The sequence below is a fragment of the Protopterus annectens genome, chromosome 2.part2, assembly GCF_019279795.1.
Source record: "Protopterus annectens isolate FY-2018-M chromosome 2.part2, PAN1.0, whole genome shotgun sequence".
Classification (NCBI taxonomy): Eukaryota; Metazoa; Chordata; order Ceratodontiformes; family Protopteridae; genus Protopterus; species Protopterus annectens.
Genome location: NC_056730.1, coordinates 102,009,247 through 102,021,743, shown reverse-complemented (window position 1 = coordinate 102,021,743; position 12,497 = coordinate 102,009,247). Strand labels below are relative to the sequence as shown.

The window sequence follows — 12,497 nt, the reverse complement described above, 5'->3', positions numbered from 1 at the left end:
GGGGGAAAGAGGACATTCCCACTTGGTTCCTCTGCTCAAACCAAACTTTTCAGAGAGGAACCCACCCACTTTATTTTTCCCCTCCGATCCCTCGTATATCCTCCTAATCAAAGCATTAGTAATCAAATCATTGCCCTGCTCATAAAATCCCATTTTACGCTGTCAGATGCTTTCTCTGCATTAACACCCACCAACAACAATGGTATTTTCTTACATTCTGCTTCCCTCTGGTTCATTATTGTTTTATTAATGTTGTCAAATGTTTTCTTTCCCTCTACAAAACTACATTGATCCATATCTGTCAATTTTGGCATCACCTTTGCCTTTCGTTTTAGCCATTAGAGACATAAACACTTTATAATCATGGTTTAAAATTGAAATAGGCCTATATGAAGCTGGATCTGATGGGTCTTTACCATCTTTACATATTGCAGCCACCACTGCTTTCTTCCAGGATGTTGGTGTTTCTTCTTTTAAAATAGTGTTAAACAAAACCTTCCAGATCTTTATAATTTTTTTCTCTCCTAGCTTCCAAACTTCCACAGGAATACCATCTATTCCTGGGGACTTTCCTGTAGATTGGTTATACATCGCCATTTTTTTTTTCATCTCCTCTTGTCTTAACTGTTGAGCCTCGTCTACCTTTAACCTCGGTATGTTTAATTTTTCCATAAACTTTTCCATTTGTACTTTTTATTGATTTCCATATTTCTCTGCTTGATACAGATTTTCATAAAATTTCTGAAATATTTCTAGTACTTCTACAGGATCTCTGGTTGTCTTCCTTGTTATAGGCTTCCTGAACTTGGGGACAACCCTTTCTAGTTTCTGTTGCATGAGTCATTGTGCTAAAAATGTTTGTTCTCTGGAGTTATCAAATAAAATTGCTTAACAGCAGTCTTATACATATTATCAAGATAATGTCTTATTTTCTGTTTAACATTCTGCAATTGCTCCTCTTCTTGTTTTGTGAGAACCCCCTGTTCTGCAATAATTCAATCTTTGTCAGTCCCTCTAAATAATTCTTGTTGCTTCTTAACTGTATCTCTCTTTTATTTCCACTCTATTTTTAAACTCCACTTTAATTTTATTCCCACTGCCTATCTTCCCTAATAACTCTGGAATAATTTCCATTCCTTAAATTCCTCTCTTTTTAACAGGTAGGTGGGAAAGTACCAATGTCTCATTCTTATTTCATTACCCTGCAGTTTTATTCTAGTTATTATTGGCACGTGATTTGAAATAGTTATTGGATGCTTATCAAAACTTTCAATTAAATGCACTCATTCCTGTGAAATATAATTTCTGACTAGCCTATCCCAATTTTTGTACCTTGGGGAATAATATGTAAATTCACTCCAAACTCCTACTACTAAATTCACAACATCCAGCCAAATATTTTCATACATTTTTTCAAAAATTACCCCCTCTTATTATATTTCCCTTCTGACCCCCCCCCCCCCCCCCGATGCACCCTCACTGCTGCAAATCAGATTCCACTTTAGTGTATTGTTTTCTGTTACAAAAAGCATAGTAGGCCTCTGGGTCAGGTTTGTGACGCAGATACTGTTAGGGCATGCTTACCTTACAAACCTTTTTCACAAATACCATCTCTAGTCCCAGTCTCCCCTGAAAAGAGGTTACTAGCCTAGAGAAACTAGCATAGTGTATGGGGCTTTACTTGCTGTAAATGTTAAGAGGGGAAAAAAGGTGTTGTAGTACTAAGTGTTTTAAAGTTTGGAAAGATGTAACACACCTGCCGTTGCCACACAGAATGTGACCACCATGGAAGTTTTGGGAGAAGGTTTTACACGGCTTTCAACCATTTTTCAATGTCTTTTTTTTTTCTAAGACTGAAGAAAATAAATGAAAAAGTCTGAACAAAGGAGTTTAGCAGCTTCCTGACACTGTTCTGTGATGGCTACTGATCTCTGTTAATTCTTTAGCATAAGACTAGTGTTTAAGTGGGAATGAGGTTTAAAAGAAAGCAGGAGCTATATGAGCTATGTAGTGTTTGACTGAAAATGATTGGGTGGATTATAAGTGATGTGTAATATTTACATCTGTGAGTGTGTCAGTATGGTTTATGATGTAAAATGTTTGCAACTAGGATTATGTCGGGGTGGTTCGCTTTCATTTCTCTTGACTTTTGCTTGTTTACAAGCTTCACTTCATCATAGTTGTTTGTTTCTCTCATCTGTTGATGTTGTCATGGAATGTAAATAGTCATAAGGGTACAGACAAAAAAAACAGATGGAGTTACTCTAATATAGAGTGCAAAAAGGAGTGTTGCAGGAGACACATTTGGATAGAATTGTGCATGTGAATTTGGCAAAAATGGGATTTCAGGATAGATGTTCATCAGAGTATCAGGAATAAAGAAAAGATGGAGTAAGACCTGATTGCTAGAAGGGTTCCAGTATTAATAGAAGAGGAATAAAGAAGATATATTTCTGTTAGTAAGGGGCTATTGGCAAGAAGTGATTACACCAGCATAAATTTATTTTTAACCAAAAAACATTGTTATGGAACTTAAGAAAATTTTGGGAGAAATCAGCTTTCAGCAGGGAATATTATTGTTGGGGAATGAAACTTGATGGGGACCTAAAAGCGAAAAATGCAACAAAACTGTCGATTTCTGAAGTAGTATGTGAAAATATTTAGTGTGGGATATGCAAATTAGTTTGAACTGTGACACAGTTTTCGTACCCCCCCCCCCAAGGTAAAATATTTGGGCTACACTGTGTAAAATTATATTTCCCAGGAGCATGCACATTTGATTGAAAGATTTGACAAACATCCAATAAATGTTTCAGATTATTCACTGTTAACAAGTAATGTAAAGGTGCAAAGTAGTGAACTGAAAATGAGACACTGGCATTTTCCTACTTGTCCATTTAAAAAAAAGGAATTTACAGAATGGGTAGTGAAAATTATTTTCATTTTTAGGGAAAATGGACAGTTCTCCAGAAGAAGAGTTAAGTAATGACTTGGGATGACATGAAAATGGAGTTAAAACAGGATAGAAATGTAAAATAAGGAGATATGGGAAAGCAGTAATAGAAATTATTTAGAGGAGCTGACAAAAAAAGTTAAGTATTTCAAAGTAAAGGGATTCTCAGAGCAAGAAGAATAGTAGCTGTGGAGTGCTAAAGGGAAAATAAGGGCATGTGTGGATAATATGCATGAGTTTTAAAAATGTTGCTCTTAAGCAACTAATTTATAACTATAGAGCAGAAAATCTTTCAGTCCGAGAATGTAGGCAACAGGTGTTGTTAAACCTGGGGAGTCTATGACAAGAAAAATCACCTGAGATTCTGTAGAGGTTAAGGATATTTTGCAAATTTTATGAACGTTTATATAAAGCATAGATTTTGTAATCAAAAAAGTTACAAATTAAAATATTTATGGAAGACTTGTTTATGCCAGTGTTAGAGGAAGATGACGTTCAGCATGGGAAGTCTCCAGCAAAAGATGGTATTCCTGTGGAAATGTGTAAGTTAAGGAAGAAAGTGATAAAGATCTGGAAGGTTGTTATTGTTGTTGTTATTATTATTATTATTATTGAGAAACACCAGCATTTTAGAGAAAACTGTGGTGGCTGAATTATACCTGAAGAGGGTAAAAACTCTTCAGAGCCAGCTTCATGCCTGTCTACTTTACCTAAGCGAATCACACGTGTTGCTAAAATTGATAGGGACCCTTCCCACCTTAACTCTCGAATACTGTGGGAAGAAATAGCCAGGGAATTGTTATGGCTAGGCTTGTATAGGCCCTAGGGACGATAGACTAGTACCAACCTATGAACCTAAATGTATGCTTGCTTATGTTGTAAGTGATGTTTAATAAAGATGTTTCTTGTTTAAAAAAGGGAAGAATTGAATAATTTATGTAATGTTGGTTAGGTTATATGATGTATAACAATATATATGAAATCTAATGTTTGTTAATGGTAATTTAATACAATTTGATTATTTTTGTGTAAATGTAAATTTCCCAATGTCACAAGTGATAATTCAATAAAGGTGCTTAAAAAAGAAAAAAAAAGAATAGCGCGTAAATGTTCAGAGATATTTAACATGCCTGTCTTTCCAACAGTTTCAGAGTGTAATCATGGTGCTTCATGCACTATGTAGTATTTCTTCAATAGTGATGTAATCTTTATTTGATCATTGAAGTACTGATGACCCCAATGTCTTCTTTGTCCAGACCATTTTTTTTTTTAAGGAGAACATGCTTCTTCCGCTCTGCAGAAATTCCCTTAAAGGAATGCCTGCAGGAGTACTCATCAGACCTAGGCGGTACTTCTTTCAGTTGATGTCCACAAGGATACCCCCAAAGCATCTTGAAAGAAAAACTGTTTCTTTGGCTGTAATCACTAAAAATGCTGTCTGCATTCTCTAGCCCATGAGAGAGTTGGATTTTGGTCTGAGACTTCTAAGCCTACTACCCTGATCTTGCCAGTAAACCTTAAAAAGGTTCTGACTCCCCATAGTCCAGATGCCCATCCCCTGAAAAGGAATCCGAAGTGGTGAACAGCTAGGTAAATTAACTTTTTTATGCAGGCACTAAATTACATGTTCCATATTGTGGATTTCAAGCATCATATCACATCACTGACAAGATATACCATTTATTTGAAGTTATGCCATTTATTTGAAGACATGCTGTATGAGACCAACAAAGATGGGCTACTATTCAGTCCTCAGTTGCCTCAAATATGATAAACCTTATTTTTATTTTATTATTTATTTTATTTTGCATTTGTTTACTGGGAAGGTCTGACTGGACACAGGTCCATTTTCAACGGAGGCCCGGGGAGAAAAGCTCCAAATATAACACAATACAGTACAATACACTACAATACAGTACAATACAATACAATACAGTAGTTGAAAATTCAATAAGGTTCAATAATAGTTGAGTATAATACAGTGAAAACTTAGTAAGTAGCTTGCTATAGTAGCTTGAGCATACTTAGCAAACAGTGTAATATATTAACATAGCTGACTTTATTTAGGTTAGTATAACTTAGCCTGGGGGGTGATATGGGCATAGCCATTTCTTTAAATAGTGTGTTTTGAGAAGTTTTTTGAACTGGTTAGTAGAGGATGTTGAAGTTTGGTGATCTGGGAGAGTATTCCAGCATCTGGCAATGGAGCAGGCAAAGAGAGATTTACCTGCTTCATTTGTGTGTTTGATGATATTTATATGATTCCAGTGTGCAGATCTTAAGTTTCTGGAAGGGTTATAGGGGGATATTATGTTTCAGGGCAGGGGTTTTGTAGGATGGTAGTAGAGCTTATGTGCGATTGTTAGTTGGTTGAGTTGGAGCAGTTGTGGAAACTCGAGCCAGTTGAGTTGTTAAAGGGCTAGGCAATGATGGGACCTATGGGTGGCTTCGGTAGCGAATTTGGCAATCTTGTTGTAGCAAGATTCCATCTTGGATAGTTCTGTTTGGTGTAGGTTAGTTAAGATAGGGGAGGCATATAGGAAGATGGATAGCAGATGGGTTCTAGCCATGGTGGCTTTGGTGTGCTTGGTCATGTATTGGTGGTTCCTATAAAGGAGTCCCATCTTTTTGTTTACCTTTTTGATTGTTTGGGTGATATGGATGTCAAATTTCAGATTGTTGTCAATTTCAATGCCTAAGAGTTTAATGTGAGATATTTGGGTGATAAGGGTATTATCTTTAGATGTTATGACAAAACTATTGTCTATGGGAGGAGATCTACCAGGGTAGAAGAGAATGAGTTTTTTTTTTTTTTTTGGATTGAGTATAAATTTGAAATTAGTGAACCATTCTTCAGCTAAGGTAAAGTTTTTTTGGGTTATGGTTTTTAGTTCATTCAGGGTGGGTGCGGCACATATAAGAGTGGTGTCATCAGCATATTGCACTGTAGAGGCAGAGAGTGAAGATGATGCAATTTGGTTAGTAAATATTGAAAATAGTAGTGGTCCGAGGATGGACCCTTGTGGGACACCTATAGTTACTGGAAGTAAGGGGGACAGTTGGTTCTGCCATAGGATTGCCTGTTGGCTGTTAGATAAGTAGATCCCAAACCAGGATATGGTAGAGGAGCTTATGTTAAGGGTAGCGAGGGTATTCAGGAGCATTCTATGTTTGACCATATCAAAGGCCTTGGGTAAGTCTAAGAATATGGAGGATACTAGTAGACCGTTTATTTATGTGGGTATTGACAGTGTCTGAAAATGAGAGCAATGCTGTGGTCGTGCTATGGGAGGGTCTAAAACCCTACTGGGATGAGGATAGCAGGTTGTGTTTTAGTTGGTAGTGCATAAGCTGGGAATGGACTATTCTCTCTAATATTTTTGATTGGGGTGATAGAATTGCTATGGGACGATAGTTTGTGAGTTCACGGGATTGGCCTCCTTTGTGTAAAGGTATAATGTGAGATATTTTCCAAGAGTGGGGTATTTTGCATTCTGTTATTGATCTGTTAATGAGGATGGACACAGGATAGGCTATTGCTTCTGCAGTAATTTGTAGGATTTCTGTAGGTAGGGTGTCAGCTGCTGGAGTTGTTGGTTTAAGTTTTTTGAGGAGCTTAGCAATTGTATTAGTTGCGACTGGGTGTAGGGAGAAACTGGGGAGGTTATTTTCTGCATCGGATAGTTGCGACTGGGTGTAGGGAGCAACTGGGGAGGTTATTTTATGCATTGGAAAGGGTGGGGGTTGCTAATGTTGTGGGGTTAGTGTTAGTGCTTTGGATATTGACAAGGGCTTGGATTGTATCAGTGAAGTATTTGTTAAATTGGGTGGGGATGTTGTCTAGGTTATTTGGTATTACAGGGGAAGGAGTGGTAGTTTTTCCTGGGTGTAGTAGGTTATTTATTGACGCCCAGAATTTTTGAGGGTTGTGTTTTTTCCTGTAAAGTTTTATAGTAGTTAGTTTTGTCAAGTTTTGTTAGTCTTTTGGCTTGGTTACGGGGCTTGTGGTATCTCTGTTTTAAGACAGGGGTTTTATGTTTGTGAAGTTGCAACCAGGCTTTGTCTCTTTCTTTCATTATGGACCTTGTTTCTTTTGATAGCTATGGTGCTTGGTTGGTTTTAATTCTAGTGGTCCTAGTTGGAGCATGGGAGTTTAGGATGTTTAAAAAGGTTGAGTTAAAGTACTCTGCAGCTTCATCTAGTGTTAGTTGCTTTAAGGGAGTCCAAATGCAACATTTTAGTGAGTTGATTATATCTTGTGCTCTAAAGGTTTTTTGTTGCGTATGACCCTGAGAATGGGCTGATTTGGTTGGTGAGACCGTTGTCTAGCTAAGTATGTTGTTTGATGGTCACTCAGGCTGTCAGGGAGAATTATCCTTATGGTGCTTGTTCTGTATAATGCCAAATAAAGGAAAGCCCTGGCAAGGGTAATAGATGTAATGTAGCTCTTTTTATTGCTCTCATAATATTTCAAAGGAGGTACTGTAGATAACAAGTTATGTCAGCATATCCCAATAGGTTTTGTGAATAATTTTGATATTATAGCAGGAGACCTAAATGCCCATATTGATTGGATAGCTCCTAGTACATCTAATAAGCTAATTAATAAAAGAAAAACAGATGACATTATAAACTGCTATTCACGCATAGTAAGAGTACATGTGATAATAATGTTCTGGACGTAGTACGGATAAACAGTAGATTGAAATCAAAATCTTGTTCTATAGGACCACAACTGAGGAGATCTGATCATCTGTGTGTTATATTTGAGTTTATGGTAATTTTTCACCAACCAAAGAAAGGGTAGTTGCAAGAAAGTTTTATCAGTCTGATTTTGATTTAATAATTGCCTATTTCTCCTCATGGAATTGGAAGTTTTGTTTTGAAGATCATTGACGTTTTATATTTGTATTAGCAGTTTAAAGACTGCTTTGTTCCTATCTGTTTAAAACCAAAAGTTCAGGCAAGTTGAAGTTGACTAAGGTGAAAAGTAAGAAGAAAAGCATGTGGCGGTACTGTATGGCTCATCCATCTGTTATTAATAAAAAATTATAATTGTAGGTAATCGTATTTAAAAGTATCACAGAAATCAAAATCAAGTTAGGAATTTAGCTGCCAAACTAACTGAAAATAATAAGGGTTTAGTCAAACATCTACTTAACTATGGCTTGATGAAACAATAGGGATATTACTAAAAGAGGGATTGAATTATATTATGGAGACTGAAGACTTGGTGAATTTGTTTGCAGATTTTTTTTTTTTTTTTTAATACTGTGCAGACTAGTAGTCCATTAGTCCCTTCCTCTTTTTTTTTTGGTAAGTGGAAGCTGCTTCCCATTGCAGGAGGAACACATAAGGTAAACTTCATTATGCATTAAAACCAGTGCAGCCACAGGACCTGATGGTCTTTATAGATTTTTTTGAAGGTGTTTGTGGAGAATTTGACTCCTTGTTTATTGGATTAATTTAAAGACTGAAAGCTATGTGCCCAGTTTATGGAAGAATGATATTATCATGCCAATCCAAAAGTGCAACTGTAGTTTAATAGTCTGCAATCATAGGTCAATTAACATTACTTGCATTTTGGGTAAATGTTTTAAATGGGCATTTTGCATGACATTTAAGTATATGTTTGATTTCAGTATTGATATTTACCAACATGGATTTCTTACAGGGACATCTAGGTTATCAGATGTGATTAATTTTTAATGGAAATGTTGTAGGCTTGTTGGGTTAGGTCTGGCAGTGGATGTGATATACCTGGAATTTGCCCAGGCTTTTGATACTGTTCCCGCACAGAATTTGTTGATGTACTAAGGAAGGTTACTGTTGATGCATACATAGCTAAATGGGTGACAAATTGTTAAATAAAAAATGTAGAGTAAGAAGTAGACATATATACTCTAACCATAAACTCATTAGAAAAGATATACCACAGGGCTCTGTCTTAGGGCCATTACATCTTGGTGTGTTGATGTCAGATTATCCCAGTTCATATAAGGTTCGGTTTGGTAAATTTGATGTTGACATCAAAATTGTCAGCTCAGTTACAAACACTGAGGATCATCATCATATGCAAAAATACTTTGATAGAACTCACTCATTTAAATTATCTAAGAGTATGATTTCTAACAATGACAATTGGACTTTGGGAGTGGGTGTTATCTCTGTCCATAGTCCCTGGATAATCAGGTTTGTTCATCTTCATACTTGGTTAAAGATTTGGGAATTATGGTAGATTCTGCTCTGAAATTTGGTGATGACATTACAAATATTACCAGGAAATGTTATGGTCTCATAAAAATATCCTTTGTTGTTTGTCCAGTAGGGATAGATGTTTGCTGATTAATTGTCTGTATGGTGGTTATGTATACCTTGTTGAGTATGGTGGGCCCTTCTGCGTTTTGAGTATTTCTAACAAGTGCAGACATTAGGACTGCATGGCATTTAGAATTTTTCCAGGCTGCTAACCCCTACTTCCAAGTCCCACAATGCTTTGCTTTTTATAGTTGTCTAGTTCTTTCCCTTTATGAAATACATTTTGTGTTACAAATAGCTCAGGCTGCTGTTTTGTAATTAACTGTGGTATCTTTCATCAGATATTTATCTTGAAAGAGTTTTGTCTTGCATCTGGTGTCACGTTTTTGTGGTTTTCACTACTTTAGAGATAGCGTTACACCTTGCAGCTGTGTTTTTTTAGCTGTTAGGTAAGACTCGGCACTTATACACCATCAGTGCTACTTTAAAAGTGTGCCTTTGGATAGCTTTATATCTTGTTGTTTGATTTCAACTGTTAGATTAGACTAGGCACTTCCACTCAGTCACTGGCACTTTACTGACCAAGTGTTCCTGTGGCAATCAAATTTTCCTGTCACTTATTTGCGTAGGTTCCAAGCAAAACACTTAGAGTTTTATCCTCATTACTGGCAGAATTAAGACTAGCAGGGCTTAATGTGGCAGTGGAAACTTTCCATGACTACCAGGCTTAGTACACTTTACCCATAATTGTCTGCTTCAGAGGACCCTTTATCCAGATCTCTTTTGTCATATGCTGCAGTCACCTTAGCTTAGAGAACAGCTGTAAGATATGGCTTATAAAAAGTGCTTTCTGTATGCTTGCCTTCTGTTTTTGTTTACTGATTGTTCTCTGTTGTTCTGTGACTTTTTGTGTGTGTTCAGATCTTTCATCAGGTCATTCCATTCCCTTTATTGGATTTTGTAAGGCTTTGTCACTGGCCTTATCTGCTGGTCCTGCCCCCATCTTGGCTTTAATGCCATCCTGTTTTTTTTCCCCCACTGTGGAACATTGGTTATACCTATTCCATATAATAGTGTTTAGCAGTTTGTTGTTAATTATTGGTTGTGTTTCTGACGGCATTTATGAAGGCTTGTACAAGTTCAACATCTCTGTGTAGTGCTTTGCATTGCAGAATTGTTAGTTTTTATTTAAAAAACTGTGTTTTTTCATTAGCACTAGTTGTTTTACCATAGATAAAGTGGACAGTAAAGAATTTTGCAAATCAAGTGCAGGTATGGGATGAGAATTTCTTCCTAGGGTAAGCATATTAAACGTTTCAGTGGTTGGGGAGTGTTCACTTCTTTGTGCAATGAGATTTCTGTGGTCTTCAGCCTTCAAGCCTTCTTCCCTCAAAGACCACTGTAACTGAATTGAGCCAGAAAAGCACAAGTTTACCCTTATCCCTGGGGCTGCTAGGCTTTCTCTTAGTACTTCTGCTTCCACCAAACCTTCCGGGGACAGGAAACCTTCCCATTCCAAGCCTAAACCCCTCGTTCCTCCTAAGAAACGTAGACTAGGGATTTGTGGTCCCAGAGCTGCCTATGTCTAGTGATTCTTTGGGTCCTTGACACTGACCAAGCGGTATTTCTTCTGTTGCCTCCAAGCCCAAGTAATGAACCTCAGAGCACATTCAGTCATGTCTTTATTTCTGGACATGCCATTTCTATCCAACTGGAGTATAGCAAAATGTGGCAGACTTTCTTGTCAGAGCAGTATATGTGGCCCTAGGTCTTCTCCCATGCTAACATTGGGGTGAGTTGAATACTATCTTTGCTAAATATTTTTTCCAGTGCACATCAGATTTCCTCACCAGATTTATTTTGTGTCATTGTGTCAGTTGGACCACCAGTTTGTACCTTTATTGTTGGGCCAGCATAGGTTGATGTCTTGGTATTTGCTGCAGTCTCCACCTTGGGACTGCAACCTTCGACTTTGACTTTCTCTATCAGCAGTGCCCTTGGCTTCCAGTCTCTAAGCCCATAATGTTGAGGTAATCTTTGTTATTGGTGAGGGAGGTCTGTCCCTCAAGGTCAAAATTGATGCCCTCCAACTAATCCCTGCGATTGGCCTTCTGCCAGTTGTTGTCAGTGCCCCCATGTTTAGTGTTGATTGGGAAATTGGCAGTTAGGCTTACAGTTGGTCTGGCTTTTGTTACCTCATATTAGAACTCAATCTTTAACCAAATGGGTTTGATTCTGGTTCCTGTCCTGACAATAAATGCTTCCTTGTATGTGCCATCACTGGCATGGATTTCCACTATGGTGTTTAACTTGAATTCTTACATGTCTACATCAGTGGACATTCTCCCCCTTCTGTTTGGTCAGAAAACGGCAATCAGGGGGCCTTCTTCAGGGAGTCAAAGATTTGTCTGTACAGCCAGTCTCCTCCTCCTCCTCCTCCTTCTTCTTCTCCTTCTTCTCCTTCTCCTCAGGAATGAAGGCCAGGTGCAAGTGGAAACACCTAGACTCACCACCCAAATATGCTATTCCATATGGGGTTGGGGAGGAAGATGCTGATTCCCCCATCCCTGCTGAATGACCCCAGATTTGGGGAAATACTTGAAATGATAAGAGCTAAGGTGGGGTGAGATGAAACCCAGAGCCCCTTCTTCCGAATTTGTACTAGAAGAGGTCATCTAGTTGCACAAGTCATCCTCTTTGGGTGGTCCCCTTCTTCCGAATTTGTACTAGAAGAGGTCATCTAGTTGCACAAGTCATCCTCTTTGGGTGGTCCCTATTTAATGAAATGGTTCAGCTGGTAGTATAGTTGGCATGGAAGATCCCCAACAAGGTGACCTATGTACCAAAGAGAATGAAAGGAGTCCTCTGACCACCAAAAACTGGAAAGTCTGACTTGTACTCCTCACTTAAGGGTTGGTTTTCATTTATGTTAAAAAAGTGTCCCATGTTTTACCCCAATGATCTTGATTCTCTTGACAGGTATGCCGAAATCTGTTGTCATATCTACCATATTTCTTTTCCTTCAGTGAAATTTTTTATTTCTCATGTGGTTCGTCACTGTGCCACGAAAGACTCAGGACTCTTGGCATGTCATATAATTTTGGCTTTTACTAAACACCAACAGGACAAGTTGTGGCTAAGGTGATTAGTACTTAATGATCCACCCTCAGTGCCCATAAGAAGCTTTTTTAACCACTCATGTTTGTGACATATTTAATACTGAACCACTTTGGCCATATCATTCTGTGGTGCTTTAAGCTCTAGCACTTGAGGAGGTAATCTGGTG

The 12,497-nt window shown here is 37.8% G+C and overlaps 1 protein-coding gene across 5 annotated transcripts in view; it reads left to right on the top strand.

Moving 5' to 3' along the window:
- IL6ST (interleukin 6 cytokine family signal transducer) overlaps positions 1-12,497 on the top strand; it is a 2,713,809-nt gene that overhangs the window by 15,042 nt on the left and 2,686,270 nt on the right. The window lies entirely within an intron of this gene.